This window comes from Eptesicus fuscus, chromosome 18, assembly GCF_027574615.1.
Source record: "Eptesicus fuscus isolate TK198812 chromosome 18, DD_ASM_mEF_20220401, whole genome shotgun sequence".
In the NCBI taxonomy this organism is placed as follows: Eukaryota; Metazoa; Chordata; class Mammalia; order Chiroptera; family Vespertilionidae; genus Eptesicus; species Eptesicus fuscus.
In genome coordinates this window covers 34700570-34717658 of record NC_072490.1, presented here as the reverse complement: position 1 = coordinate 34717658, position 17089 = coordinate 34700570, and the positions used below count along the sequence as shown (strand labels likewise).

At 47.8% G+C, this 17089-nt stretch overlaps 1 protein-coding gene and 1 pseudogene across 4 annotated transcripts in view; both read right to left on the bottom strand.

The window, feature by feature from the left end:
* TMEM40 (transmembrane protein 40) overlaps positions 1-13389 on the bottom strand; it is a 29691-nt gene extending 16302 nt beyond the window's left edge. For 3 of the 4 annotated variants that reach the window (XM_028127580.2, XM_028127587.2, XM_054729872.1), the window contains exon 1: positions 13102-13244. The gene's annotated coding sequence lies outside the window, so the exon portion shown is untranslated. The other variant, XM_054729871.1, reaches the window with a different exon arrangement.
* On the bottom strand, positions 7490-11280 carry LOC103299549 (ATP-dependent RNA helicase DDX54-like; annotated as a pseudogene).
* Positions 13390-17089: the final 3700 nt, after the last annotated feature.

The window sequence follows — 17089 nt, the reverse complement described above, 5'->3', positions numbered from 1 at the left end:
CCTATCTATGCCATTTTTCCTATTGTCAAAATTGTATCTGACCTTCTAGGCACAGCTCAAATAACGCCTCCTTCATGAAGGCTCGTGCTAGTTGCCTGACCAGAACTCTCCCTTCTGACCCCCACTCCATTAACCCTTCTTCCCCCACCACCCTTGGACTTCTTGCTAACAAAGCTGCAATTTTGTTCTCCCAGCTCCAGTTAGATATTCATTTTTCCAGTCTTTCTCAGAGCCGAGGATGGCCATGTGACCCAATTTTCACGAATGAAAAGTTAGCAGAAATTCGTTGGTGTTCAGGAATGGCTTAGTTCCTCTTAAAAAAGAGGGCGACAGGGCTGGTGCTATGTCTTGCCTCTCCTTCCATCCCTGAACATGGCTGTGATGGCAGGAGCTACAGGGGCCATCTTGTGACCTTGAGGAAAAGCCAATGCAAACCGAGCCCTTGCTCACAGCTGCTTGCTTTCTTGTTATTTGAAACAAATAAACCTCATTTTGCTGAAGCCTCTATAGTAAGGACTTTTGTTATTTGTAGCTGAATACAATTCCGACAGAAACACATTCCTACATTAATTGAGCACCTACTATATGCTAGCACTGGGGAAACAGTGGTGAACAAGTTGCAGCACTTTCCTCAAGGAATTTCAAGGCAGACCTGGGGGCTGTTGGAACCTAGGGGCCAAATCAGATTAGAGTCAGTCAAGGAAAGTTCCTGATGGAGGCGATGCTGGGGGTGAGTTGGAAGGGCCAAAGGGAACAATGTGCAAAGGCACAGAGGCAGGGGGCCATGGACCACATGGGAAACAGTTGGCAGGAAGCATCTTTAAAGAAGAATGGAATTTGGAGGAGGCCCAGAGAACACCCCCATTGCATCCCCCAGCACATCATTCTCGAGCCATAATCAACTTAGCCTTATACCAGACTCCTCTTCAAGGTAGGGCATCTTGTTGCATAACTCTGGGAGCCACCATTCCTAGCCACCTTCAGATCTGTGCCCAGGGCTCAGCAGAGGGTCTGACACACCCAGGGTGTGTCTCTTCTACTGGATCATGAACCCCGCCAAGGTTAGAGACTGAGGCTGATTTATTTATGTGTCACCGAACTCTGCACAGGGCCTGACAGAAACCAAAAATGATGATGATGATGATGATGATGACAATAACAATACATGTTTACTATCTGCCAGGCCATGATCTAAGCATGCTACATGTGTTAACTTGTATTCCTCACTACAACCCTAGGAGGGCTCACCATGGTTGTGCCCATTTTATAGGTTAAGAACACTGAGGCAGAGAGACACTAAGAAACTTCCCCAGAGCCATGTAGCTAGTAAGTGGCTGAGCAACAGTATTTGTTCAGTCCATGTTGAGGGCTGGAAGGACGAATGCTGGCACCTGTTCCCAGGCCCCTGTCATTTGTACCAGGAAAGAAGCCACTAGGTGTTATACAAGTGATGCTGACTTGGCTTATATTTAGCCTCTGGTGGAAGTGTCCTCATAACCAAGCTCACTTCCTGGGGCAGTTCTTCAGCACCACTGATCCATCGGGAGAGGGGACATGGTGGGAACTATCCTTGCCCCACCCTTCCTTCACCCTTATTTCTGCTATGAGAAAGGATACATAGAATTTGTAGACATATATTTTAAAATATGTCTTATTGGTTTTTAGAGCGAGAGGAAGGGAGAGGGGGAGAAAGAGAGAAACATCTTTGACCAGGGATCGAATCCACAACTTGGGTGTGTGCCCTGACTGGAAATCAAACCGGCGGCCTTTCAGTGCACGGGACGACGCTCAACCAATTGAGCCACACCGGCAAAGGCACAGAATTTTTATGAATTAAAACTCAAGGATCAGTGCGCAAGGCAATGCTTAACACAAAGGACAGAGGGCTAGTGGTGGAACATCAGGCCCTGATAGAGGGATTGCTGGGAGGGGCTTCCAAAAACTCAAGTTCAGTGCATGTGACTTTGAGCCCAGAAGGACAACCATAGACAGTTGACAGAGAAGTGAAGACAGAAGAAAGCAGGAAGAGGAAAAGAAACATGGCAGGTTCCCTGCGATCTAATTTCATTCGTGCAAGTCTCATTTATTGTGTGCAGGAAAACCTTAGGTTTAGATTGACAAAGTGCCTTGTCCCAGGTCTCCCAGCTTACAGATGACCCCTACCCTGACAGAGAACCCCCATCCCTAGCCCTGGTTAGAAGCATCTCAGGTGGCCCCACATTTGAGGCTGATCCTACAAGGAAATAAGACTCATTTTCTAACACTTTTCTCCAAAAGCCCAGCCCTGCTGAGTCACTGGTGGTGCCAGGTCCTCTGCACCTACAGGTCTTGCTAAACTGGATTTCCCCCTTCAATTCAGCCCAGATTTCCCAAGTTCCTGCTGTCACAAGGGCCTGGGCCCAGAGGGGGAGGGATCGTAGGAGACAGCCTCACAGCCCTTTTCCTGCCCAGCTCACATAGTCCTCATACTAATCAGGAGGGAGGCAGGAAGGGTGGGGGTTATTGTCCTATTTTACAAATGGGGAAACTGAGGTCTAGAAATGGAGGAACTTGCACAAGGTCACATAACAACTCAGGGGCAAGGCTGGCTCCAGAACACTGTCTCTTGATTCAAGGGCTGCTTATCTTTCCCTGGTATCTCTCCCTGGAGGAGGGGGCTGAGGCCACTACGATTGAGTTAGATTTCAACAGGTGGCAAAAAGGCAGAGTGGGAGAAAGATTCAGTGGAGGGGGTGGGGGCAGTGGGCAGTTGAAAGGGTAGGAACCCCCTGAGGCTGGGGAAATAGTCCTGGGCCTTGAATGCCAGGCTAATGGCCAACGGTTCCTGCAGGTGAACTGTGAGAGACGTTCCTAAGGGCCACGAATGCAGGGCCAGTTCAGTTCAACAAGCCCAGGGGAGGAACTAGGGTTGGGGACACAGGAAGCAGAAATAGCTGGGAGGGGAACAGAGCTGACAGAGAGGGGGGCTTGCTGGTTTTGCCCACTGGACATCGAAGCTCCTTTCTTCTGGCAATTACACCAAAGAGTCAAGTTAGAGGCCTCAATAATCTCCTCCCGTTTCCCACACCTCCCAAACAAGCATGCACCCTAATCTCAAACATCGACTGGTCAGGCAGACACAGATCCAGGACCAGCATCCCCCAAATGGATTGTGTCCCCTTCCCATGCTCCTTTGATATGGAAATTCTGGAGGGGTCCCTGCCCTTCACCCAGGTTAGATCATCAGCCTCTCCCTCCCAGGAAGCTGACTTGTGACATGTGTGACACAAAACCCAAGGTCAGCTGGCTTTGGTCTGCCCTGAGACAGATCCCTGAAGAGGCTGTTCCTCTCATTTCAGTTCCTGGCCACTGTCTGCTCTGCAGTTTGGTTCCTTAGCAATTCCCTCTCTTCTGCGAGACCCCATATCCTTCCAAGAAAGTCCTTTTTTGATAGCTTGAGGTGGTTTCTGTTACTTTCAAACAAAGCATGTTGGTTGAGACAAATACGTGGGAAGGCTCTGAGATTCTAGGTGGAGCAAAGCAGGTCTGGGGCAGAGGGGTCCACAGATTTCACTCTAGCCTCTAGGGCAAGACTTGGGCAGAGCCCCTGAGACCCTCCATTTTGCATCTCAACTCCAGGCTGGATCGAGGACTTCCACTGTCCTATCATCCCCCTCCCTGTAACTACCCAAGCAGCAGTTGTCCACAAGATCTTGCCCTAGAGACGCGTACCTTTGCTGAGAACAAAGGCCATCTTAGAGCTTCCCACAAGTTTTCTATTGTTTCTGTAACAAATTCCCACAAACTTGGAGGCTTAAAACAACAACGCAAACTTAGCATCTCACAGTTTTGTAGGTTAGAAGTCCAACATTGGGCCCACTGAGCTAAAAACAAGGTATTGGCAGGGCTGCCTTCCTTTCTAGAGGCTCTGAGGGAAAACCCGTTTCCTTGCTGCTGTTTTATTTCTTCTCCTTCCTCTTCTCCTCCGCCTCCCCCTTCTTATCCTTCATTTTCCTTGCCTTTTCCAGCTTCTAGATGTCACCCACATCCTTTGGCTTGTGGCCCCTTCTCCCATCTTCAAAGCCAAGGATGTCAGGTCAAGTTCTCCCATGGCACACTCTGACCTCAGTGAGAACTTATACAAAGAGATAGAAACCATAAAAAAGAACCAGTCAGAAATGAAGAATATAGTAACTGGAATGAAGACTGCATTAGAGGGAATCAAGAGCAGATTAGATAAAGCAGAGAAGTGAATCAGAGATTCAAAAGACAGGTAGTTGAAAACACCCAATTGGAACAGCAAAAAGAGAAAGAACCCCAAAAATGAGGATAGTTTTAGGGACCTCTGGGAAAACATCAAGCAAAATAATATTTGCATCAAGGGATTACCAGAAGGAGAAGACAGGGAGCAAGGGATTGAAAACCTATTTGAAGAAATAATGTCTGAAAACTTATTTAGCCTGATGAAAGAAATAGACACACAAGTCCATGAAGTGCAGAAAGTCCCAAACAAAATGAACCCAGAGGCCCACCCCAAGACACATCATAACTAAAATACCAAAGGTTAAAAACAAAGAGAGAATCATGAAAGTAGCAAAGAGAGAGCAGCTAGTTATGTACAAAGGCGCTCCCATAAGACTGCCAGCTAATTTCTCAATAGAAACTTTGCAGGCCAGAAGGGATTGGCACCAAATATTCAAAGTGATGAAAAGCAAAGACCTACAATCAAGATTACTCTACCCAGCAAGGCTATCCTTTGGAGTCCAAGGACAGATAAAGACCTTCCCAGACAAGAAAAAGCTAAAGGTATTCAACCACACCAGTATTACAGGAAATGCTAAAGGGATTTCTTTAGGACAAAGAAGAAAAAAAAAATGAATAAAATGGTAACAACTACATACCTATCAATAATTACTTTAAGCCAAAAACTGGTTTGGCTCAGTGGCTAGAGTGTCGGCCTAGGGACTGAATGGTCCCAGGTTCGATTCCAGGTCAAGGGCATGTACCTTGGTTGTGGGCACATCCCCAGTAGGGGGTGTGCAGGAGGCAGCTGATCGATGTTTCTCTCTCATCGATGGTTCTAACTCTCTATCCCTCTCCCTTCCTCTCTGTAAAAAATCAATAAAATATAATTAAAAAAATAATAATTACTTTAAATGTAAATGAATTAAATGCTCCAATAAAAAGAAATAGGGTGGCTGAATGGGGAAGAAAACAAGACCCATATATGTATATACTGCCTATGAGTGACCCACTTCAGATCAAAAGACACATGGACTAAAAGTAAAAATATGGGCAAATTGGAAATTACAAAATAGTCATGGGGATGTAAAGTACAGGCTAGGGAATATAGTTAAGAACATTACAGTAACTATGTATGGTGCCAGGGAGGTACTGAAAATATCAGGTGGAACACTTTATAGAGTTTATAATTACCTAACTACTATTCTGTACACCTGAAACCAACACAAAATAATATTGAAAATAAACTGTAGCCCTGGCCAGTGTAGCTCCGTGGTAGAGCATTGGCCTGTGCACAGTAGGGTCTCAGATTTGATTCCTGGGTTTCAGGTTTGCTCCCCGCCTACATCAATGTTTTTCCTCTCTTTTTCTCCCCCTCTCTCCCTCATTCCCACTCTCTCTAAAAAGCAATGGAAAAAATATCCTCAGGTGATAATTAACAACAACAACAAAGTAAACTGTAATTGAAAATATAAATAACTAAAAGTAAAGGGATTGAAAAAATACTTAATGAAAATAATAATGAAAAAAAAAGTTGGGGTAGCAATACTTATATCAGACAAAGTAGAATTTAAAACAAAGGCTAACAAGAGACAAAGAAGGATGTTTTATATACAATAGCCAAGATATAGAAGCAATTTAAGTGTCCATCAATAGATGATTAGATAAAGAAGATGTGGTAATATATTTGATGGAATATTACTCGGTCATAAAAAAAGTGAAATGTTACCATTTGCAACAACATGGATGGACTTAGAAGATATTATGCTAAGTGAAATAAAGCAGACAGAGAAAGACAAATACTCTATAATTTCACTTATATGTGAAATCTGAAAAACACAATAAATGAACAAACAAAACAAAAACAGACTGATGGATACAGAGAACAAACTGATGGTTTCCAGATGGAAGGGGATTAGGGGAATGGGTAAAAAAGGGGAAAGGATTAAGAAATACAAATTGGCAGTTATAAAATAGTCATAGGGCTATAAAGTACAGCATAGGGAATCCTACCTAATAAAATAGTAATATGCAAATTGACTGCACCTTTGCCACGCCCAAGCCACGCCCACCAGACAAAGCCACGCCCACCATCCAATCAGGGCAAGTATGCAAATTACCCAACAAAGATGGCGGTTAATTTGCATACGCTAAGGGAGGGAGGAGTGAAGACTGAAGACAACTTAGAAGGAAGAGGGAGGAAAAGCTGAAAGCAAGGTGGCTGCCAGAGGGAAAGCCCGGGCGGGGCGGGGCGGGGTGGAGCAGGGCGGGAGGCAGCGGCTCTCGGGTGCAGGAGTGGGGGCCACAATGGCGGCGGCAGCGGCCGCTTGCAGGATTCTTCCTGCAAATGGGCTACTAGTATAGTCAAAAATATTGTAATAGCTGTATGGTGTAAGAGGGGTACTAGACTTATGGTGGGATCACTTTGTACTATATACCTGATACTCATATAATATTGAATATCAAGTGTATTGAAAAATAAAAAAACAACGTGAAATTTAAAATTTTTAATTTAAAAAATAGTCATAAAGTACTGAATTTAAGAGTTTAGACAAATAATGTTAGGCCCTGGTCGGTTTGGCTCAGTGGATAGAGCATTGGTCCGAAGACTGAAGAGTCCCGGGTTTGATTCCGGTCAAGGGCACATATGTGGGTTGCAGGCTCGATCCCTGGCCTTGGTCAGGGTGTGTGCTGAAGGCAACCAATCGATGGGTCTCTCTCACATCGATGTTCCTCTCTGTATCTCTCCTTCCCTTCCAGTCTCTCTGAAAATCAATGGAAAAATATCCTCTGGTGAGGATTAATTAAAAAAATTAAAACACACACACACAAAAATCCCCAACCATTTCAAAAAGAAAAATAATGTTAAGCTGGCAAAGTTTCTTTAGCATCTCCCTCTTCTCTTTAGAAGATCACAGCCCTTCTTCTTCAGCACCCTCCCCGTTCCAGTTCCAGACTCACCTTACCCCTCCCCCTCTCTCCACCAGTTCTCCAGGTTTGGCAGTCTCTCTTCTCCAAGCTAGAATTCTACAGAGTTGCAGCCAGGAGATCAAAGCTGAGCCCCAGAAAGGAAAAGAGACTTGCCCAAGACCACACAGCAAGGAGTCTGCATATAAACTCAGATCTAAGGCTGAAGTCCAAGCATGAGGGAAAGAAGGAAGATGCCAGTTTCCACTTCCTCTGCCATTTTGTCCCAAGTGTGTCCAGGCAGTTTAACAGAGACAAAACAACCCACACCGCCCAGCTGACCATCAGCCAGATGGACCTGTCATGACTCTGGGTGAACCTTGTAGCCACAGAACATCCAAGGATGCAGCCAGGGCCTCGGGTTGCCCCCTGAGGAGTGAAACAAAAGGGTGCAAAGGGACAAAGTCAAGTTTGTGCAGCAAGAGGATGGGTGGGCCCAGTTTGAAGGTTGTTCACACAGAAAGACCTAGGAGTGTTAAAAGACACTCTGAAAGGTAAGTAAATTTTAACACAAACATCTAACTTAGTATTTAGCACATAGCAGGTACACCACCAATGTTTGTTAAAGTGCAGTATAAGCCAACAAGGTGATAGAGCTACAAAGCAAAGCTAATACAGCCTTAGGTCATATTAATAGAAGCACGGAGTCTACAGTTAAGAAGGTGACCCACATCCCACCATCTCCATCCTGAGCTCAATACTGGGTTGTGCATGAAGTAATATCTGGACAAACAGAGAGAATCCAGAGAATGTGGGGGGCGGGGTATAGAGACAACACCTAAGGGATGTGGCTGGTGGAGCGGGATGCTCAGCCTAGGGATGAGCATTGCATGGACAGACCTGGTCATTATCCCCAACTCTCTGCAGGACTCCTTCAGGACAGGGGGACAGGCGGGGTTGTGAGCCCAGAGGGAGGGGCCAGGACCTTGGGGAGCCAGCAGGACGAGTGCCAGCTCAATATACAAAAGGAATTTTCTTAAAATGACATCTATTTTGGGGTGGTCATGAGTGCCAACCATGAGAGGTGGCAAGCTGAGGAATGGCAGAGGTTGTCTTAGATGTCCTTAGCTCAGAACCTATTAATCTCTAAAATAATAATTTCCAAAGTACAGGAGGAAAATATTAGTTCATCTACCTCTACTTAACTTTTAACTAAAAATAGTTAATAGTACATTGTTCAACTCTGATGTGCACCCTCTGCCATGTGTCAGACATCAAATGTCATGTCCCCAGAGGCCAGTGGGGAGCTCAACAATACAGACAGGTCTGCTATGGCCACATTTTCCGTTTTCTACATTCAGCCTGTTTTGACATATTTCGGTGTACTAGTGCCGGGTTGGGTGGATTTGAGGATCAAACAATATAGCTTTGACTGACTCAGCCCCCATAGCATGGACAAGTGGCTTCAAAGAGTCCCTGCAAAGGAACCTTGAATGGAGATAACTCTAATCTAGGAAGTACAAGCAAGCAGCAGGAAATGTGGGAGACAGACCCGCGCCCCCCGCCCCCCGGCAGTTCAAGTCCTTCATCAGCCACATGATCACGTTGAAAACAACAATGAATGGGATCTCTCTCATGTATAATTGCTTACTGAAATAATAATAATAAGAAAAAAAACTATTTGAGACATGAACTTCCATCACTATCATCAGTGAGAAAATTCACTCCGAGTATATATTGAGACGTTAGCTAATGGTCCACAGTACTTGTATATAATTTCTAAATCTATAAATATGTATATACTAGAGGCCCGGTGCATGAAATTCATGCACCTGTGGGGCCCCGCCCCCCAGACCTCCCATATTCGTGTATTTTTGTATATGTGTATATATATGCAAACACACACATATATATATACATATATATATATATTTTCGTGTATTTTTGTATATGTGTATATGTACACACATACATATTCGTGTATTTTTGTATATGTGTATATGTACGCACACACACACACACACACACATATATATATATATATATATATATATATATTTTTTTGTTAATCCTCGCCTGAGAACATTTTTCATTGATTTTTAGAGTAGAAGGGAAGGCGAGAGACAGAGAGAGAAACATGGATGTGAGAAAGAAACATCAATTGGTTGCCTCCTGCACATGCCCCGACCCAATAGGGCGAAATAGCGTCACCCGGCTGGGGCTCAGGCGTTGAGCGTGTGGCGATTTTCTGTTTCTGCTCCCACTTCTGGTAGAGGTCCCGCTTGTAGGAGCTGCTGATGTAGCAACCACTTTCTGTCTTGATCTTCTTGTCCTCCTGTCCTCACTGTCCCACAAACCGCTTCTTCTTCCGGTCCCACTTGGGCTGCCAACGGCCCCTGGTCAGGATCTGGGCCTCGTCCCCCATCAGGTCCAGGACAGCGCCAGCCACCTGCTGCTCAAAGGCGCCCCTGTCCCCTCCAACGCTCAGGCCCCATTCATCGGAAGTCCTTGGGCCCATAGGAGACATAGAAATCCTGGTCCAGCGGCCGGGCCTCCTCCTTCCGCCGCTTGGCTCCCTGCTCAGGTCCTGGCTGCTGCTGTTTGCGGCCACGACCTCTGCGAAGACGTCCTCCACGCTCTCTCCTGCTGCCTCCTCCCCCTCCCCCTCCCCTTCCCCTTCCTCCTCCTCCTCCTGCTCCACCTGCTGTGCTGGGCAGCTCAGGGCTGGGCCAACCAGGAACCTCCTGCTGCTCCTGGCTCCTGCCGGCCCTGCTGGAAGCTGGCGATGGCCTTGCAGTCCTTCTGCCGCTTGGCCCGCATCACCTGGCTGCTCTGGTCCCGGCTGGAGGCGTTGATCTCAAATATGGTCACCTGCTTGGTACTGCTTGATGCTGTCCACCAGCCTCAGCCACTACAGCTCCTCCTCCTCGAAGCTCGAGCTGAAGAGGGGGTGCAGGCCCAGCCCCGTGGGGTCCAGCTCTTTGGCCCGTTTGATGGACTCTGGTGAGGGCGCACATGCTGCTGCTGGGCGTTGTGGGCCACTTGGCCCAGGCCCCGCTGCTCCAGCGATGCCTCCAGGGTGTTCCGCAGGCCTCAGCGTCCACCATGCTCTGTGGCACCCGGCTCAGCACGCCGTCCAGGCCGCCCGCACCTCGGGGCTCCTTGTGGGGGCGGGCGAGGGTGAGGGCATAGCCCAGGAAGAGGTGCAGATCCAGCAGGTAGGGGACCTCATCTGGGGCCACCAAGGAGTAGGTTGTGCCACCCCCGGCCACACCACCCACGTGGTGCAGGAAGAGCTTGCCCTCTGCCGGGAAGCTGAAGTTGATGTCATTGTCCAGTAGCAGGATGTCCAGGCCCCGGCCCGCCAGGTCAGTCACCATGAGGGTGGAGCACTTGGCGTGGGTGAACTTGGCCAGGTTGATCTTGTGGGCTGTCTGGTCCAGGGCGCTGTAGATGTGGGCGCAGCTCACCTGCTGGAGCGGCCTCAGCCTGGGGGGGGCGGGGCCAGATAGTCCTTCTGCGTTGGGTGGATTTGCATATTAGCCTTTTATTATATAGGATTGGGAGTTCCTAAAGCATCTTTCACAATCAGAAAGTGTGACAACTACTGCTCCAGATCCTTAGACCCAGCTAGACACTAGGGAGGATATTCCCTGGTTGGAATATTTATTTCAGATTTAGGGACCAAGAAAAACTAGGTGGGAGTGTGCCACTCAATAAATCTGTGTGAGGCCTCCCCAGATGTTTGACAATTAATGGGAAGAAGCAGTCTTAAAAGGTTTTCCCTGGCTCTGACTCCCCAAGGTGGGAGCCAGTCCAGTTTCCTCTTTCTCATCCTGTCATCTAAGTTTCTCTGTCTTTCTGTTTCCTCTCTCTTCTTCACTCACCCCCCCCCCACACACACACATGCGCCCGCGTGCGTGCGTGCGCGCGCGCGTGCACACACACACACACACACACACACACACAATTGGCAACAACAAAAACCAGAAGGGAGGTATTCGGTGCACAGTGCACAGAAAGAGCTTGCTGGCTCTTGAATGTCAGGCAGACCTGGATTCAGTTCCCACCTCTACCCGTCGCTGACTGTGAAGACCTCAGGAAAGTCACATCCATTCTCAGAGCCTCAGAATCTTCTGGAATCATGAGCATGACTACAACTCAACAATAAAAAGAGCTCAATTTTAAAAGAGTCAAAGGGTTTGACTAGATATTTTTCTGAAAAAGATATACAGATAGCCAATAGCGCATTGAAAGATGCTGGACACCATTAGTCACTAGGGAAATGCAAATCCAAACCACGATGAGATACCACTACATGCTCATTAGGATGGCTGAGATAAGAAACGTAAGTGTTGGCGATGATGTGGAAAATTGGAGCCTTTATAAAATGGTTGGTGGGATTGTCAAATAGTACAGCCGCTTTGGAAAACAATGTGTCAGTTTCTCAAAATGTTAAACATAGATTTATCATATGACCAAGCAATTCCACTCCTAGATATATATTGAAAATTTATGTCCACACAAAGATTTGTACATGAATATTCACAGAAGCATTATTCATAATAGCCAAACGGTGGAAACAACCCAAATGTCCAACGACTGATGAATGGATAAACAAAATGTGATATAATCATACAATACAATATTATTCAGCCATAAAGAGGAAGAAGTGCTGACACATGCCACAACATGTATAAACCTTGAAAACATTATGCTCAGTGAGAGAAGCCAGTCAGAAAGGATCATCTACTGTATGATTCCATTTCTATAAAATGTCTAGAATAAGCAAATCCATAAAGCGAGCAGATTAGTGCTTGCCGGGGCAAAGGGGAATGAGGAGTGACTGCCAAAGGGTATGGGGTTATTTTGGGGGTGAAAAAAAATGTTCTAAGCTAGATAGCAGTGATGGTTGCACTACTCTGTGAATATACTAAAAATCACAGAATTGTACACTTTAAAGGGGTGAATTTTATGGCATGTGAATGATAGCTCAATAAAGTTTTTATTCTTTCTTTTTTAAAAAAAAAAATTTTAAAAGAGGGCTTCACACATAAGATTGTTGTGAAAGTAAAATAGGGCCTCTGGCAGGGCAGTACCCAGCGTGGTCCTGGTGGGGAGCAGTGTGGTGGCTTTTCGAGGGCCTGCGAGGCGCAGGTGCCCAGAGTCTTACATGCCTACACTAGCCTGAATTCTAGGAATTTGTCTTGATTCATGAGACAGAGGCAGAGGGAGTCTCATTATTTACTGATCTGCTGAGTTTGGATCCCAAACAGGACATGCCACACTTCACTCAATACAGCTTCCCCAACACACGTTCCTGACTCAACTTTTCTCGCAGTTTCTAAACAAAACTAACACAACAGGCAAGAGACCCTATATCATCTTTCTTGTCCCCCCTTGAAAGAAAAATACACTGACTCGAGTCCCACATGCTGCCTCTGAGGAGAGAAGCTGGGATGCTCTGAGCAGAGGTGGCTCGCCTGATTCGGGATGACAGCCTGGGGGCAGAGGGGAGGGTGGTGCTGGGACAGGAGGGTGTCCTGTCCTCCACTTGTTGGTCAAGGCTCAGAGGCTGGGAGGTTTGAGGGGACAACACCTCACCCTCCGAAGCTATTTGGTCCCACAGGGCAGAGGTATCTAGTCAGACCCTTCATTTCACAACTGGGGAAACAGGCGGCTCAGAGAGATCAAGGGGTTTTCTGAAGGTCCCGAAGCAAGTTCGTGACAGAATCAGGCAGTGCCATCAGCTATGCCCAGCTGAAGCCTCAAAGTGACCTGGGGGGTGATGGGGTGGTGGTGGTATTTGCCATCCTCCCCTGATTTTCCCAGAGATGGAAGCTGAGTGCTCACCCAGCTAGGAAGACACAGAGCTGGAATTCAAAACCAGGTCCACCTAGAAACCACAAAACTTCAGCCGTGTCGAAGAGCCAATGAAAATATAACCCCTCACCCTGCCCCATGTCCCATTACCTGCTGTCCCGAGGCCTGCCAGGTACAAGGTGCGCTGTGTGTGGACTGTGCTGATGCCAGGCTGGGCAGGGGAAAAGGACGGCAGGAGAGGCCCTGCCACACCCCCATGACGGACAGGGGGCGGGGCATGACGTGTCCCTGGGCCATACTCACTCAGCGAAGTGCATTCCTTCCTGCCAGTGCTATCAGCCAGCAGGCCTTCCTGACTGATTTGCCTCTTCCCTATGACACCCCAGGAGCAGCAGATGGGGCAACCACGCCCAAGAGACCCGACCCCTGCGCCATGGCCATGCCCTCTGTCTCCAGGGGGAAGTGATGAGGGGAAGTTGCACCACCCTTGGCTGTGCTAACCTCTGGGCAGGGAGGAGGTGGGGCATCTCCCAAGTCCCCCCTTCACCTGCATTGGTGAGGCTGACTCAGGGCCCAGCCATGTGGACCAACCTGATGCTCCTGGAAAGGGTGAGGTTGGGCAGACAGCAGGTGTGTGCGTAGGGGGGGAGCGACACTCAAGGGGCTGGGGATTCCTGTGAGCAGACTGGCAGTGCCCTCTCCTGGTGACGAAATTGGGCAAAGGCTAGAACATTCACTGCCTGTGCAGGTGGGAAAACGCAAGTCCTGAGGGGTGGGGACCAACCTCTCGCAGATAAGGCCGGGACTAACCCCAGCTCAGCCTGCCTCTGCCTCTCACTCACTAATCAGACACTCTAAAAGCAGGACAGTAAGCAAGTCCCACACTGCCCTGGGGAGCAAGCACCCAGGCCAGAGGGAGACAGGCCCTGACAGGCCCCATGAGGGCCAGGCCCCAGGAGCTGAGGGTTCCCAGGGCTTCCTAGAAGAGGAGTCATCCAGATTCTAAGCTCAGGCCAAAATCTTGGAGGCGGCCTCACCTTCGACATATCCCGAATTTGGCCCCTTTTCTCAATGGCAACCACCCTGGTCCAGACAATACAATTGCTAGTCTCTCTGCTCCTGACCTCAGCCCACCGCCGGTTGTCATGACAGCAACCAAAATAATCCAATTAAAACCCACCTCAGATCATGTACCTCCTCTGCCCAGCACCCTCCCAGGGCTCCCCCTCACTCAGAATAAAACTCAAGTTCTTTCACAGCCCTGCATGATCTACAACCCGCCTCTTGCTCTCTCCGATCTTGATTTCTGTGACTTCCTCTCTCACTCTGCCCCAGCCACACTGGAACGTGCTCCAAACACTCCAGTTAGACGCCCTCCTCAGGGCCTTTGCACCGGGCATTCCCTCTACCTAGAATGCCTTCCCCAGACAGCCACCTGGCTGCTTTCTTCACATTTCAGGTCTCTACTCAAATGTCACCTTCTTCCCTGGCCACCCTGAGTGAAGTAGTAACTGCCAGCACCACCTTCCCTCTCATCCTGCCTTATTGTTCACCACCTGACGTACGGTATATTTTCTTGTTATGCATACTTCCTTGTTGTGTATTTGTTTGTTCCAGGATCCAGGACAGTGTCTGACACATAGCAGGTGCTCAATACCTTTTGTTGAACAAATAAGTGACCTGAAAGGGTAGCCCAACAAGCGTTCCAAAGGCATTCTAGGCAGAGGGAACCATGTGCACAACCAGAAATGCTAGAGATAAGAGACATTGCTGGACTGAGGATCTGCGAATGGTTCAGTGCAGTGGGAGAGCAGGGGCGTGGGGAGCTTGAGGGGAGGAGAAGAGAGAGTGACAGAGGCAGGGCTTCCGAAGTCAGGCCAAAGAAGCTGGATGTTATGCTGAGAGTGATGGGGAGCCACGCAAAACAGACACGATCAAATTTATGTTTTAGACAACAATTTGGCTACCTTACTTTGGGTTGGTGGGGAAGCTGTGAAAAGTAGGCATCCGGTGAGCATGAGCCATGGCAGGGGACAGGGTCAGGGTCCTGCACTGTCTGAAGCCACCAGCCACATGTGGCTGGTTATGGAGCCTTTGAGATGTGGCTGGCCGGAATTGAGATGTGCTGTGTGGTTAAAACACACACTGGATTTCCAAGACGTGGCATGAAAATTAAATATGTACAATAGCTTATTTTGGATATACTGGGTTAAATAAGATATATTATTAAAGTTTCACCTGCTTCTTTTTGCTATTTTTAAAGTAGCTACTGGAAAATTAAAAATTTTTCATAGGCACATAGAACTCATAGTGTATTTCTGTTGGACAGCATTGAGTTAGAGGGTAAAATGGACAGGGCTTGGTGGTCAGTGGGCTGTGGGGGTGAGGGAGACCCTTGTTCTAATTGCAAGTCTCTACTCCCCCCAAATTGCTCCTTTGTGATGACAGCATAGTCTAGAGGCAGAAAGAAGGGGCCACAAAGAAGAGCTGATAGAGTTAGTTTTTATCTCAACATAAGCACACACACACAATCCATATCTTCACAGTAAGAACTATGTAGAAATAGGTTGACAGAACAGGCAATTAGACCTCTGTCCTGGAGGTATGTAAGAAGAAACTTGAAGACCATCATTAAGCAGGGAAAAGGAATTCGAACTAATTATTCTCAAAATATGGTCCCTGGACCAGCAGCATCAACAGCACCTTTTAGAAAAGCAAATTCTCAGGTCTCATCTCAGTCCTACTGAATCACAAACTCTGGAGGTGGGACCCACCATTTGTAATTTGACAAGCCCCCAAGGTGATGCTGATGCCTACTCAAGTTTAAGAACCACTGGACTAAATAATATTCCTACCATATGGGAATGACTGACACAGAGTAGGTGCTCAAAAAAAAAAAAAAAATAGCCACTGCCTTTTGCTGGCCTTCTAGTTCCAAGTTGAGGTACTTCCCCTCTCTGAGCAAATGTAGAATTTACCTCCTGCAGCACCTGGTTGTTTGTGAACTTGGCACAGGACGGAGGCACAGACTCAGGGCATTTCCTATCTGTGCCACAGGCAGAGCTCCAGGACCATGACAGAGCTGCCAGATGTATAAGGGAGGCCCCAGCTCAACTTCATCCCAAGGTGACCCCACTGCCGTGTGTGTGTGTGTGTGTGTGTGTGTGTGTGTGTGTGTGTGAGAGAGAGAGAGAGAGAGAGGTAGAGAGAGAGAGAGAAACAGAGAGAGAGATAGAGAGAGAGCATGTGAGGGGGGAGGCGTTGATTCATGAGACAACCTCCCACTGTCCTGTGGGCACAGCTGACAGCCCCGGGGGAGCCAGCTCAGCAGCTGAGCGTGGCATCCGGCTTCCCTGCATTCCAGAACTACCAGCCTGAGGCCCACCTGACTCAGCAAGCACATGCACTCTGGGAACACCGGACAGCTCAGACACAGTCTCCACATCCATATAAACATGAGGAGAAGGCAGCTCCTACCCATGGTGAAATTATTTGTACAAAGTGCTCAGGTCAGTGCCTGGACAGTTAGCCCTCACTACCCCTTGGCATTCTTGTGATGGGGCCATGGGATCCCTCCGGCTGATGGAAACTCCCCAATGACCTCCTCTGTCTGAGAATTATGCACAGTAGGTATAAGGGGGAAAGAATGTGCACCTACTATGAGTACCCAGGTCCTGACAAAGACGCTTGTAATTCCATTAGTTGATGGAGGTGATAAGATCACCTTACACAGAGCTCCTAAATCCCTTGACATGTTCTGGGTGATGGAAGCCTCTTTTGTTCTAATGAGTCAACTCTTAGTGAGCTCTTGGAAAGCTCCAGGATGGGGATGGTCACCAGAAAGACCAAGCTGTGATTAGAAACTTGGAACTTTCAGCCTCTGGGAGGGGAGAGAGGCTGGAGACTGAGCTACTATTCAGTCATGCCTAGGTGATGAGGCCTCCATAATAATCCCTAATCGGTGGGGTTCAGAGAGCTTCCCGGTTAGTGTGCCAGGAAGGTGGTGTACCCCAACTCCATGGGGACAGAAGCCCATGTACTTGGGGACCTTTCAGAAGCTCCCCCTATGTAGCACTTCATCTGGCTGTTCATTTCTATCCTTTATATCAATATAATAAACCAACAAACATAAGTAAAC